This window comes from Gossypium hirsutum, chromosome D07 (genome assembly GCF_007990345.1).
Source record: "Gossypium hirsutum isolate 1008001.06 chromosome D07, Gossypium_hirsutum_v2.1, whole genome shotgun sequence".
Taxonomy (NCBI): Eukaryota; Viridiplantae; Streptophyta; class Magnoliopsida; order Malvales; family Malvaceae; genus Gossypium; species Gossypium hirsutum.
In genome coordinates this window covers 52,956,993-52,972,070 of record NC_053443.1, presented here as the reverse complement: position 1 = coordinate 52,972,070, position 15,078 = coordinate 52,956,993, and the positions used below count along the sequence as shown (strand labels likewise).

The window sequence follows — 15,078 nt, the reverse complement described above, 5'->3', positions numbered from 1 at the left end:
CAAAAATTTCCGTGTTTTCAAAAAAATTTCGTGTTTTAAAAAAGTTCGTGTTTTCAACAATTTTCGTGTTAAAAAAATTTGAGTTTTCAAAAAAAAATTCTCGCATTTCATAAATTTTCGTGTTTTCAAAAAAAAAATCATGCTTCATAAATTTTCGTGTTTTCAAAAAAAATTCATGTTTCAAAAATTTTCGTGTTTTCAAAAAATTCTCATGTTTTAAAAATTTTCGTGTTTTCAAAAAAATTCTTGGGTTTTAAAATTTTCGTGTTTCTAAAATTCTTGTGTTTTCAAATAAAAAAATTCTCGTGTTTCAATCGGATCACGACTAAATATTAAAATGAACTCGTATTTTTAAAAATGAAGTCAACACGCGCTCAACAAGATACCAATTTTGGGCGTCGCGAGGGTGCTAATACCTTCCTCGTGCGTAACCGACTCCCGAACTCTAATTTTCTCTGGATTTCCACGTAGATCTAAAATTACCTCTTTTTTAGAAAAGTTTAAAAATAAAATTTTCTTTTAAAAAGAGAATTTATTAGGTGTCCGATCACACCTAGTAAAAAAGATCGGTGGCGACTCCCTTTTAAAATAAAATCGAGATACTATTTTCAAATTTGCAATAATCATTTCAACTAGCGCCCGATACGTGCAATTTTTTTTTAGGTCGCTACAATACCAATTTATACAATTCAATGTAGTTCATATGAACCCCAGAGAGGATCATCATTCATTTCAAACGACGCATGTAGCCCGAGGGAAAAATTCAGTTCTTGGTCCACATGCCCGTGTGATTTCATACGGCCTGCACAGTTGGCTTGTGTGGCCTCACATGGCTTGTCATATGCCTGTGTCTCTGTCCCGTGTGTCTCTAAGTCGTGAACAGTGAGTTACACGGCCTGGACACACACCCGTATCTGTGGCCCCATTGAACCTTGGGCTAAATATTCCCACACACAGTCTGGACACACGTTCGTGTCCCTAGTCCGTGCGTCTCTAATTCATGAACAATGGGTTATATGGTTTGCCACACTGCCATGTGGCATTGACAGCCATGGTTTTCAGCGTCTGAAATTTGCAAAAAGTCAGGTTTTTGGTACGCACCTGTTAGCGATTCGAAGTAGGAAGAATGCATCATACTTCTAAAGCCTAAAACAACCATTCAATAACTCCATTAACAACTTAATTGAACTAAAATGCTAATTCACAGTTGAAATTAAACTATGTTGAAACTTCGACACAAAACCACGAGCACAATACATTCACTTACCACAAATCACTCAGCCCCTAAACAGAACTTAAATTGTCAGAGGAATACTCCTCTTAGGATTTTTGCCTAGATGGAAACAAACAAAATGAGCAATTAACAAGAACTCGAGGCACACTGACAACAATTTCCAAACTCATAGAGCAACATCGAAAACAAACGAAACAAAATTACAACAATAAGAAACTTACGCAGAACTCTTCAATTGAAACAATGAACGACACAATATCCCCGATTTAACCCGCTAGCACAGTTACCAAAGTAATCAAACAAAAGCAAGAAAAGAGAAAGGAAGTAGAAAACAAAAAGAGGGGAAAAAAGAAAAAGAAAAAGGGATGAAGGAAGGAGGACGTCAAATAAAAAGAAATAAACTAACCAACAATGTTTAAAACATTTAACATTTAACGGATAACACACAAAATGAATGTTTCTCTATGGTTTGCGTAGAGATTTGAACACAGGACCAAGAAGTAAGCAAAAGATTAACAATTAAACCAACAGAGTCATTCTTGATATAGATTTACACAGAATTAAACTTTAGTCGATAGTTCACAAATAGGGATTTAGGAAAAATAAAATAACAATTTTTTTTCTTTTAAAAAAAGACTCAAACCTTCAACCTCGAACACAGAAATAAATCACAAAACCACAGATACAAAAACTTTATTACGATAGAATTCAACAGTCAACATTCAAATTTTTGGGGCGTTACAAAATTGTTCAGGTAAAAAATGACAATTATAATGAAAATTTTCATAAAGAGAACCGAATTAACTAGGAATAGGAGCAGGTTGCATATTTGTAAGAATAGTGTAATTCTGTTGTTGATTGAGTTGTTATTATAAGTTAACTCGACATTAATTAAAGATAATTAATAATAACATAATAAATAATTTTATTGCATTTAGTGGCGTGGATAGGGGTGGCAGGGGCCTTGGCTCCCCCTAAGATGAAATTTTTTTCATTTAGGTCCTTAAAAAATTTTAAAATTTTAAATTAGTAAAGATAAATTTACACTTTGGCCCCCTAAAAATGATAAAAATTTGATTTAATCCTTTAAAAATTATAAAGATATAATCTATTAAAACAGTGAAATTGCATTTTTACTATTGTAAAAATTACAATTTAATTTCAGCCTCCTAAAAAAATTACAATTTAATATTTTTAATATGATATATTTACGTGTTTAAATTTTATTTTTTCATAATTTAATATATTCTTTTTAATGACAATTTGTCTAAGTTAAAATCCTACCATATGCTTATTTATTTATTTTTAAAATAAAAAAGAATAATTTATGCTCAAATAATATAACTTATTTTAATTATAGAAGAGCATTATCATAATTTCCCTAACTGAGTTGGTGACCTAGTTGAAGGTGACACCAATTCAATAAAAAAAAAACTTAATAAATACTATAAAATATTTGAAAGAGTAGAAATGGTATTTTTCTTGTTCATTTTTTATTTTTCTTAATTACAATTAAAAATAAAATATCTAATTAATTAGATTCTTAAAAATATTATATTAATTTAAAAAAATTTTAAAAATGAACTTTAAATTATAAATGGATATTTGGTTTCAATATCCAAAATCTTTATTCTCATGAGTAATCTTTAAATTATAAATGGATATTTGGTTTCAATAATGGATTTCATGGTGCAATTGGAGAACCAAAATCAAATGAGTTTTCAAAGTTGCAAATTCTTGATCTTTCCTTCACTAATTTGACAGATTGCTTGTCATCGCGTCAGTTCCAAAGATGGAAGGCTATGAAGGTTGTTGATGTTGGCAAGTTAAGGTACTTGGGGGCAGACGTTAGTTCTGAAGTGGGAGAAGAAAGTCAGGTTGGTGTTTCTCCTCACCCAATGACAATCACAAAGGCAGGCGTGAAAATAAAATACGGGAAGATTCAACTTCCTTGGTAGTCATTGATTTCTCAAGCAATAAATTTGATGGCTGCATTCCAGAAGACATTCAAATTCTAAAGGCACTTCAATTCCTCAACCTTTCTAACAAATTTCGGGTCCAATTCCATCATCATTGTCAAATCTCACAAACCTCCAAGCTTTTGACCTTTCTCGGAACAAGCTCTCCAGAGAGATCCCTCAAGAGCTATTGCAACTCAGTTTCCTTGAATTTTTTAATTTGATCCGACCTATACCGCAAGGCAAACAATTTGGTACGTTCGAAAACAACTCATCTGAGGGCAACCTAGGATTATATGGGAATCCGTTGTCGAAGAAATGCTATCCCGAAGGCTTATCACCACCGCCACCTTCATTGTCAAAGAAAGATGATGGTGAAGATTCATGGCTTCAATTTGGGTGCAAAGCGATCATGTTGGGATATGGAAGTGGGCTAGTGAATGGACTAGTTCTCGATACCTCTTCAACCCGATGAAACATAAGTTGTTTATCAAGTATTTTGGAAGAAAGATGCAGAATCGAAGGAGGGGTAAGGATGAACTGAATGCTTAATTTTGACACGGTACTAGCATGTGTTGGTTTCCGTGTGTTTTTTTTTTTACAAAAAATACAATTATGTAAGTTAATTTGTGATTTGCCCTTTGTTTTTTTTTTCATTTTGTCCTTTTCTTTATTTACGAATATAAGCTATGATTATCATTTAGAATTCTTATTAATATAAAGCGAATGTGGTTTATGGGCATTTATCTTTAGGGATTGCAATGTTAAAAAATAAAAATTCATGGATTCCAAATTTTTTTTGGTAAAAAATGACAATTGTAATGAAAATTTTCATAAAAAAAAACTGAATTAAGTAGGAATTGCAGTAGGTTGAATATCTGCAATTTTTTTTTAATTTTTTAAATTCAAATTTGTAAATTTGTTTGATAATTTGAATTTGCAAATTATTTGAGTGAAATTATCCAAACCCGAATTAAATATCATTATTCATCATATATCTAAATCTGTAAAAAAATTAAATTTAACATTTTCAATCATATGTCGGATATTTGAATTTGCAAACATCCGAACCCAAATCCGCGAATAATATAAAATGAAACAAAAAAAACTAATTTAAATAAAATATATTTATAATTAACAATAAATAAATAAAAATTAACAGAGTAGCTAAATAAAAATCCAAACAGATTAGACATAATTATTTTACAACAATTTAAATATACTTTATTGATGGGGAATCATCTTCTTACGAGAGAATCTTCAAAGTGTTGTCCTCATGGTAGTTGACCTAGACTCCCAACAATCGAAGGTATTATCCACGTATCAAGGTTTTGTAGCTCAAGTTGTACCATGTTTAGAGGTAACTGTTCAATCGAATCGAATGAAAAAAATTCAAGTTAATCGAGTTGATGAATCCTATTTTATCATCCTAACTCGATTTAAAATTTTTTTAAATCGAGTCAAGGGAGAAAGAATTTGATTCGAATCGAATCGAATATATTTGTTCAAATTAAATGATTTTGGGTCCTTATAGCCAAATTTGCCTACCGTAATCAAATTTGTTATTAACTTTTATCCCTCATAATTTATTTATTAATATTTTATATATAGGTTAGCTTCTTTGCTTGCTTAGTTACTGTAATTATCTTATTATTATTGTCACCATGTATTTTGAAATTAAAATATATATTAAATGTAAAAATGTGATTTTTTGATAAAAGTTATTTTAAAGATAAAATGTGAAATTGATATAACATAAAATTTTAACACGAATATTTTATGACATTATCAATAATTCAATTTCAACAGAAATTTATAAAGATTCAATATGATTAAAATTTTAATGATATAAATAATACAAAATGTGAAATTTAATTTAATAATTTAAATAGTAGATATAATTTTTTTTACAAAAAAAAAGAGACCCAAAGTCAAAAACTCTTATTAAATTTAATCAAGGATTACAAAATCATGAATATCCTTCGGATAATCCATGCCAAAAGACATATTACAGCTATTCGAAAGCGCAAAATTACAAATAAAATCAGCCACTTTATTGCAGCTTCGGTTAATCCAATTGACCTCCACTTTAGAGAATAACTCCATCGATCTACGAATTTCTTTGATGCGATGGCCAATGACAGTGATGTCTTTATTACGTTTTCTGGTTCGATTAACAATACTAGCACAGTCGGTTTCGAAAATGACATTTTCAACGTTAAAAGAGTAAGTTAAAAGGACTCCCTCCTCAATAGCGTATAACTCCGCCCATTCAGACGTCGTAAGTTCGTATTTGAAACCCGTGCCACCACCGATGACAAAACCATCACAATCCCGAATAATAACCCCAAAGCCAATTTTATTGTCCGTTTCTACTACATCCACGTTAATTTTCACATAGCCAATCGGGGGCTTCTCCCATTTCTGAACTCTAGGGTCCAAGGGAAGGATCGGCTTGTTAACCGTGTTGTGAATAAGGAAGTCATCACTAAGTATCTTCGCTCTTTCCCAAACAATCCAAGCCTCTTCTTCCTTCCCTCGAAAGATAGAATTATTGCGATTGTTCTAACCAGTCCAAAGAGTCGTGATTAAATCTTCAAAGGCTTTTTTGTCTAAAAATCCCATAGCATCTTCAAGCCAATCAATACATCGACAATGCTCTTTGTCAAGGAGCCTACCATCGAACCACCGAAGGCAAGAATGGCACGGGCTTTCAGGCAGTCTTTTGAGTGCATGAATAACAATTTCTTCACTAGCAGTCCCGTCTAGCATTCTATTTAACGGAGGAAATTTTGGCATTCGTGGGGAGCAGCTCGTGGCCAATTCTCTAAGCAAAAACATGAATTTTGGGAAGAACCTTAATCTTCTAGATGAACTTCCAAAAAAGACAATGCAGACCAAAGCCTATTCGCTTAAGAAGAAGGCACGAATAAGCTGATTTTCTAGTGTAGAACCCATAAGTGTTATGGAACCATATCACCCTATCGTTCGGACCATTAGAAATAATAGGGAGGTCACAAATACGATCCCCCACAAGCTCATCATAGAGCACAAACCCGATCCTTATTCCATGCAAAAGAATTGGGCACCTAAAGATCACAAATCACTTTTTTCGAAATATTAGACATAGGATAGCAAAGGGAATTACCATCAAGGCCTTCAAACCCCCAATTATCCACATCGATTCTAATGCTATTGTCCCATCCTCTCCCTTTCTCCTTGCTAGCCCACCACAAATGTTGTAAATTTGAAAGCATTTCCTCCGTAGTGCCCCTAGGAGCAAGAAAAATAGACATAACATAAGTTGTTAAGATTCTAAAATCAACTTAATGAAAACATCCTTACCACTGTAGGATAATAACCACTTTGACCAACTATTAATCCTACTACAAAAACTTTAACACTCCAAATTCGGCCTAAACGTTATTGTCAAATTTAGAAATATTATACAAAGAAGGGTTTTGAAACCAATCTTATCATGTTAGAAACCTGAGTATATTATTACTAAAGAAATTAAGTGCACATTTATAAGACGTCTTAATTATTATATTAATTAATGCAACCATCGATAGTTTGCTCTTTCAGAAAAAAATAATTTTACAGCGGAAGTTTGAAAATCGTTAAACTTGAAAACTAAGCTTGTATTTAAATAAAACATTTGTTTGCATAAAACTATGGTTTTGTCAAACATCGCAGTATAAAAATAAAAAAGCGCATCCAAATCCAAAAATTAAAAACAAACAGTCTAGAAAGTCCAAAAATTACAAAACTCTCAAAGAAAACCCAGAAAATTAAATAAATTATTAATTAAAATAGTTCCCAGACTAGTGGTCACCACTGAGCCTTCGTCGCACAGACCTGCCTACGTCTAAGGATTACCTGAACAGAGTAGACATCAGACATGAGTTTTCAAATAAACTCAATGTGTAACTTACAGAAACATACATACATATACTCAGATTTATCGCATACAGAACAGATATGGACATAAGTCCTTAACAGAACCAGATTAACAGAGTCATACAGATATGCAAAGTGCTACCCCATTCTCTACACACTAACTCCGACCATCCCATCACACCACGTAAGGTATAAAACACCCACCTAGCCCTACACATCACATAGTGTTCGTACGGCATTTATCACAATAAACGCAGTCATGCTACTGGAATAATAGCGAAATGTCGTCTATCAGAACACTTCCTCCACATATATATAAATAACCCACCCCATACACAAATACAGATAGCAGATTAATAGATATATCAGAATTAACATGTCTCGCATGCTCAAATACAGATTTTTACTCATGTTTATACAGAATAATCAAATCATATTTAATACAGAATAATCTTTCAGAATAATAAATTCCATGCATTAGGGATTGTTTTACCATTACCGACCTTACGGAAGGCCCACAGTCGATTAGAATGATGTGTGTGACCCTAGGAAAAAAATTTAAAATTTGGGCCCACATGCTCGTGTGACTTGCTCATGTGGGCCTACACGCCCAAATTGGCCCAACCTATGTAGCCCACATGGCCTGGCTCACGGCCAACACGCCCAAATTGACTTAGGCCGTGTGACCCACACAATCACATATACACCTGTCACACAACCGTGTGTCACACACAACCTACCACATAACCGGGCACACGCCCGTGTAGCATTGACAGGCCACTTTTCGGCTTTCGTTGAACTTTGTTTTCTCGTATTTTCGTTACATACCTGGTTCAATTTTGATGCAGATGTTCCTAGAAGATGACCAAAACCTTAGTGCACCGATTAAAGCACTAATTTAGCACTAAACCAAGTGATTCGTAGAACCAAAATCCTCAATTCACAGAAGTGCTCACCTTTAGCGAACAACGATTCCTAAACCTAATTCACTGAAGAATCGAGTGTTTCTAACCCCTCTCCTAAACAAACAACCAATTCCACATTTAAAAATTACATTCAATAAAATTGCAATCTAACTCCCATAATTATAAATCTCCAAAACACAACGTAAAGAGTAAAAACAAAATGCTACTTTCGAAACACCCTGACTACACAACAAACAATCTCAAGCACCCGTATGGAGAACAAAATTAATGGACTAACAATGCCGCTATTTGACCAAAAGAAAGGGAGAGAAGGAAAAAAAATGAAGGGAAAATAAAATTAAAACAAAACAAAATAAAAGTCCCCAAATTAAGCTATTATCTCTCATACCAACCAACTCCAACTAACCACCAAACCCCCAAAATTGACCCACTTACTCATCCACTACCACAGACTTCCAATTCCATCCAACTTCTACTACATAACCGGCACATATGTACAAAAGCAAAAATTATCATCCATGCTCACACGAGAATTCAAACACGAGACCTTAAGCAAGCTAACACCTTACCACTCGAACCAACTGGCTCATTCTGATATGATTTAATTAGCAATAGAATATAAGCCAAACCACCAAGGATAAGGCTAGGATAAAAAATAACAATTTTTCCATAAAGTGAAACTTGAACCCAAGACCTCAAACACACAATTAGAACACTTAGTCACTAAAGCAGATACTCATTTATGATAGAATTCACAAAAACAAAGTTAAATTAGTTAGGGCATTACAAAAACGATTAAGGATGTATTGAAAAGTAGTAGTCTTTTTTCTGCCCACGAGGAGAGGTAGACCAAGATAATTGTCCAATTTATCCACAACTCGCATGCCCAACATCTCGCCATAAAGCTGTCTTTGGTTCCTAAGGGTGTTTGGGCTAAAGAACACCTTAGACTTAGCATGATTAATCTGTTGAACCGACACTTTCTCAAATTCTTTAAGAATCTCCATAATAGCCTTAACTTTCTTGATCTTACTTCTAACAAAAAGGAGGGCATCATCAGCAAAGAACATGTGGTTAATCCAAGGACCATTTTGGCTAGTCTGAATGCCATGGATATGACCAACATCTTGAGCATTAAGAAGCATCCCCAAGAAAGCTTCCATGCAAAATAAGAAAAGGTAAGGGGAAAGCGGATCCCCCTGACGAAGACCCCACTTGGAAACAATAACATCCGAAAGAATCGTGTTTCATTTAACCACATACCTCACAGATCGAACACCTCGAATAACTTTCTCAATCCAACTATCAGCAAAACCCATTTTCTCCATCACCTTCTTGAGGAAGTTCCATTCAACACGATCATAAGCTTTGCTCATGTCGAGTTTAATGACAAACCTTTATTCGGCCCATTTTTTGAGCGCTATAGATAATGCATTAATTTTTGGGCGATAAGGATATTATCATGAATCATACGACCTAGGACAAAAGCACTCTAATTCTGACTAATACACGAAGAGAGAACAACATTTAATTTGTTGGCTAAAACCTTAGAGATTATCTTGAAAATAACCTTGCACAAGCTAATAGGTCGAAAATGAGTCATGTCTTTGGGGTCCTTGATCTTAGGGATGAGAACCACTACCGTATAATTGATGTCTGAAATATCCCTCTTTCTATTAAAGATGTCATGACACAAGAGAAGAACGTCCTTACCCACCACCTCCCAATTTTCTTTAAAAAGCAGACCTGATAGCCCATCAATGTCGAGAGCCTTTCGAGAGTCCATTGGATTGAAAGTAGTTAGAATTTCATCATCAGTAATTTGCCTTTCCAACATATTATTAATGTCAGGTGTGATACTCTTCTGAATATGGTTCAAAAATCTATCATCATTACCAAAAGCTTCAGATTTAAAGAGCTTATGAAAATAATTCCAAGCAACCCCACAAATATCATTTGTACCATTCACCCACCTACCATTCGAATCCATCAAGCCCTCAATTTTATTTTTCCTAAACCCACCGGTAGACTGGACATGAAAGAAATGAGTATTCCTATCCCCCTCTTTGAGCCACTGAATACCCGATATTTGGGCCCAATAACTTTCCTCCTCTGCATAAAGGCACCCCAACTTGACACGAGAATCTTTCAACATGTTGACATTAGAATCCAAATAAGACTTATCAATAAGTCTGTCAATCCGATCAACCAATCAGCGCATTCGACTTTTGATTCTTTTAAACCGACGATGTTGCCATAAGCCAAGCATAGATTGCACCCTTTCAATACCATCAAGGATATTAACATTATTATGGCCCCAAGCCCTCTTTATGAGCTTCTTGGCCTCTTTATCTTTAGCCCAACAGGCTTCGAATTTAAAAAGCAATCTCAAGTCTTTTATTTCCTCCTTCAGTTTACGCCCTATAGTGTCCAACAGAATAGCATTATGGTCTGAATTTTCTTGTCGCACTACGTTCTTTGAAAGGAAAGGAATACTCTCCAGCGCACTAGCAGAAATTAAAAGTATGTCAATTTTTTCTTTGATCAACATGCTCCCCTCACAATTATTAGTCCACGTAAACCAACCCCTATTTGTTTTAACATCTACGAGTGCCAATTCCTCTGTAATTTCTCTAAACTCATCCTTAGCCACCTTAGGCTTCCTTCTCCCACTGGACTTTTCAACATCATTAATAATGGCGTTAAAATCCTCAACAACGATCCAATCCTCCTTAACCAAATCATCCACAGTTCTTAAAAGGTCCCAAGATCAATTTCTCAAAATCAACTCAGAAGAACCATAAAATCCCATGAACCTGAATCTGTTTTGCCTCTTCTGACCAAAGAATCAATATGATGATTAGAATAATTTTGGATGCCCACTTCGACCCTATCCTTCCACATTAGAACCAAGCCACCCCAACGACCATCCGGATCCACCACCAAACAACCAACTATCCTGCAAATATTCTAAATGCGCTCGAAGTTTGCAGCATGAATTTTAGTTTCGCATAAAAAAACAACATCAGGGTCATTGGCAACAAAGAGTTGCTTTAACTCACGAATTGTCATAGGGTTCCCAAGCCTACGACAGTTCCAGCAAAAAATTTTCATTGCTCTTGGCGGGGTTGGTCGCCAGTCGTCGCCTTAAAAGGTGAAACACTATCCGATAGTTTCATCCGAACCATCTTATTTAGACTCTGCTCATTACTCTTCCCCATTGCTACCCTTTATCCTCTTGCGTTTAAACTTCACCCTACCCCCACCATCTCTTGAAGATCGTATCGGGCGTTTGTCCGTAGGAGAACATGACTCCGCTTCCTCTTCCCCAGCCCTCACTTTCTCTTTTCCTTTTAGTAACGTCATATTATTCTCAACCTTAATCCACTATTTGTTTCCAGTTTCCATCTCGATTGGACTTGTTCCTTTTTCCAAGATTTCAACACCATTTTGCCAGTTTCCTCTATTTTGGTTTGGCCCACCTAGTTGAACTCTTAACCAATTTTCATATTGAAAACTTTGACTACTTAATCCTGGAAGCTCCTCTTGTCGTAGGCATTTCTATGTATTATGTCTGATGCATCCACATATATAACAAAAATTAGGAAGTCTTTCATACTTAATAACACACAATTTTAGTTCCCTCATTCCCAACCAAATGAACAACCCGTCGAAGAGGCCTGGACACATCAATTTTAACCCTTATTCTTATGTAATCAATCCAGCAACCTTTTCTATCCCGCCAGTCAATAGCCACAATCTCTCCCATAGCCTCCCCTACATCAATGGCTACTTGCCTATCCATTTGCTCAAAAGAGATGTTGTAAACCCGTATCCAAGAAGGGGTAATGTTAAAGGCATAATCCTCTAAAGCTTGACCTTTAACAGATGGTAGCATCGCAAATCAAACATTTATCGAAAAGCCATGGGCCCAAGTTGAAAATCCTTGTTCTATCATCCACATTACCAAATTTAACTAAAAAAACACCCGCAGTCATAGCCACAAAACTAACCGACTCCTTAGTAAACTAGAGATATTTCAGCACGCGATACATAGCTTTTTTGTTAGTTTTTTCCTCGGACACAATTTTTCCCACAGCCCACACCTCATAACCTTGTAAATTTGGTTGAGTCTTATTCGTGCTCACCACACGTTTAGATTCTTCTTCAGAAAAATTTAATCTCGCCAGAAATTAATTAATATCCTCAGCCATTAGAAACCCTACCAGATGATCACCCAGCCAAACCACAATAGAAAACAGATAACAACCCCAATCCTGAGAAGAGAACCAAACAACCAAACCAAGGGCCTCAACCAACCACCACCCGCAATAGAAACCACCACAACACCACAGTCCGCCAGTCAATACCAAAAAGACCACACAAACCTCACAAAAGTAAACAACAGAACACCTTAAAACCTAACTAGAAACAAAGCAATGTAAAGGAGATCACAATAAAACAAGCGTAGTAAAACCCAAGTCCATTAAACAATCTCTTCAAAAAACATAAGGAATAAGTAAGAGAACCTAAAAGAAAGACAACAAAATAGAACAACCTTAAAGAGAAAAAAAAAGAAATTAAATGTGGAGGAAAACTAACACCATGTAGAAGCGTCACCCTTAGTCTAGCAACACATCGTGATCGCTATCATGGATTCAGACCAGCCTTCACCATTTGACAATACGACACCGCCACTAGCCCAAATGCTGCAAAGCCGTTGAAACTAGGATCTTTGTTTTAAACCCGTCCTCAACCACAAAGTAAAGAAAGCCAAGAAAGCACCTACACCGCAGCCACCGCTAGCAAAAATAAACTAGGAAAAATTCCAAGAAACACAATCGAAGCTCATTAAAAAAGATCTTCCCAATTTAGGAGAACGATAAAACCCAATCCACGTATACAAGAAAAGCTAAAGAAAGAAGGACATCATAAAACCAAATCAACCCAAAGGAAAAAAAGAAAATGATAAAGTGGGCAGGACACAGGAAAGAAAACCAAGATGAAAATTAGGGTTAAACTTAAGAGAAAAAAGAAAAGAGCAAAACAAGAAAACAGAAATTATTTTTGACCCCTAACAGCCTGCGTAACATAAAAATGAAGAAAAACAATTAATGATAATAAAATCAACGAAAAGACAAACATGCAAAAGAAAAAAAACGTAAAAGGAAACAAAAACCATCGTTCAAGATTCATGCTAAGTACGTCAAAACCATGTAAAAACATAAAACCATGCAAAAGAAACAAATATCACTACTCAAGAAGCCACCACTCCACGAATAAAAAAACTCAGTGCAACATGATCAATCCATCATTATTCCACGTAGAGACACAATTACTACCTCGAGAATCCCTCCATAGTGCCATCGAAACCTCACACCGGAGACCACAATCAAACACTCACCATGCAATTGTTCTTCAATGAACAAAGACGGACCACAAGAAAACAAACAAAACAAGAAAGAAAATCGCCGAAATCTTGGAGAATTTTTCACTATAAATAAAATTATTATTATTTAGGTTTAAGGAAATTTTTTTTGGATGATTTTGATTTTTAATTTGGGAGTAAAGGGTGAGAAGTAAAAATTTAGGAAGAAAGTAAAATATTTTGGGGAGAAAATATTCAAAAAATAAATTGGGGGAAATTGGTTTGGGGTAGACCGGAGGTGAGATGGGAATAAAAGTTTTGAGGAGAAAGTGGGAGAAAGTAAAAGTTTTGGGGGGAAGTAAAAAGATTTGGGGTAAAATGTAAAATATTATAGTTTGGTATTCAGTTTATTTGAATTATTTGAGTTATTCGAATTCGAAAAAAAATTGAGTTGACTCGAATAACTTAATTCGTTTAACTCGAAATTTGAATTTTTTTTTCGATTTTTTTAGTCAAATCTAGTTTGCTCACCTCTAACCATGTTTGCAAACATGTACCTTTAAGCCTAAGTTGGTGGTTCGAGCTATGGCACGCCTAGGTACCTTCATTATTATTCACATGTCTAGTACTAACACCGTTATTGAGTCTTGTAGGTACCTATCTCCACCAACCAAGGTGCCCTCCTCCATGAACCATACCCTACTCTCCACGGAGGCTAAGGACAAAAGTCCAACATAGTAATACCTTCAATTATTAGGGATCCGGATCGTTTGGTTACTAGTGTAACAACATAAGAGAAAAACTTATTTATTATGTATGTATTACAATAGTTAGACATAAAATAAAAAATAATTAGTACAAATTTGAACTTGAAATTAAAAAGAAATAACTCCTGTGAAAAATATTCTCTCGTTAAGATAAGCGAAAAAAAATTCTTCTCTTTCCTAAAAATAATTCACAAGATTGGCTAAATATTGTCAATTGAATTAGTTTATTGCTAACTCACATACTAAAACATGTGTAAAAAATAATAATCCTACCAAACGTAACATTGTTTTTTCTTGATTTTTTTCATACATTTTAATTTTATTATGCACAATTTATTACCATGATAAACAATTGAGTTGGTGTCACAAATTAACTAAATAGTAATTTAAGATTGATAACTATTATAACGTTTCCTACATAAGAGTATGGGGGCCTAGTAAGTAAAGCTAGACATGGAGGGCCTAAATTAATGTAGAGTTGCCACTAACCAATTAGGGCTAAGTGGGTTAGTCACCTATCGTCTAAAAGTGTAGAATTAATACTATGAAAAATCCTAAAAGTCTAGACTTGATCACATCACCAAATTTTGGGTTCAGAGTATGGTTATGTGTGGGGAAAGTTATAGCACCCCCACAACGCCTATCCAGGGATAGTCCTACGAGGTCTTGGGAGCTAGTTTTTTTTTTTATTTAAGCATATTAATTAATGTCTTAATCTAGGCTAAAATCCTATGAAAATATTAAATTAAAATACTTTTAAAAAAATGCCTCCGGTTTACTTGTAACTCGATTAAGATGTGTTCACCAAACTTATCAAATTTGAAACTTAAATTAGAGATTTTTACTTCTAATAGGAACCCTAAATGATACCTAAATAATTCTAGTAAAATACCATCAATTCCTAAAATTAATTCTATTTTAGAAT

General features: G+C 34.6%; 1 long non-coding RNA gene across 1 annotated transcript; it reads right to left on the bottom strand.

Annotated features, from left to right (window-relative positions):
• Nucleotides 1–5,280: 5,280 nt before the first annotated feature.
• LOC107954988 (uncharacterized) lies at nucleotides 5,281–6,468 on the bottom strand. Its single transcript, XR_001699781.2, has 2 exons — nucleotides 6,341–6,468; nucleotides 5,281–6,019 (listed from the first exon to the last, which is right to left on the bottom strand). It is a non-coding gene; the product is annotated as an uncharacterized lncRNA (long non-coding RNA).
• Nucleotides 6,469–15,078: the final 8,610 nt, after the last annotated feature.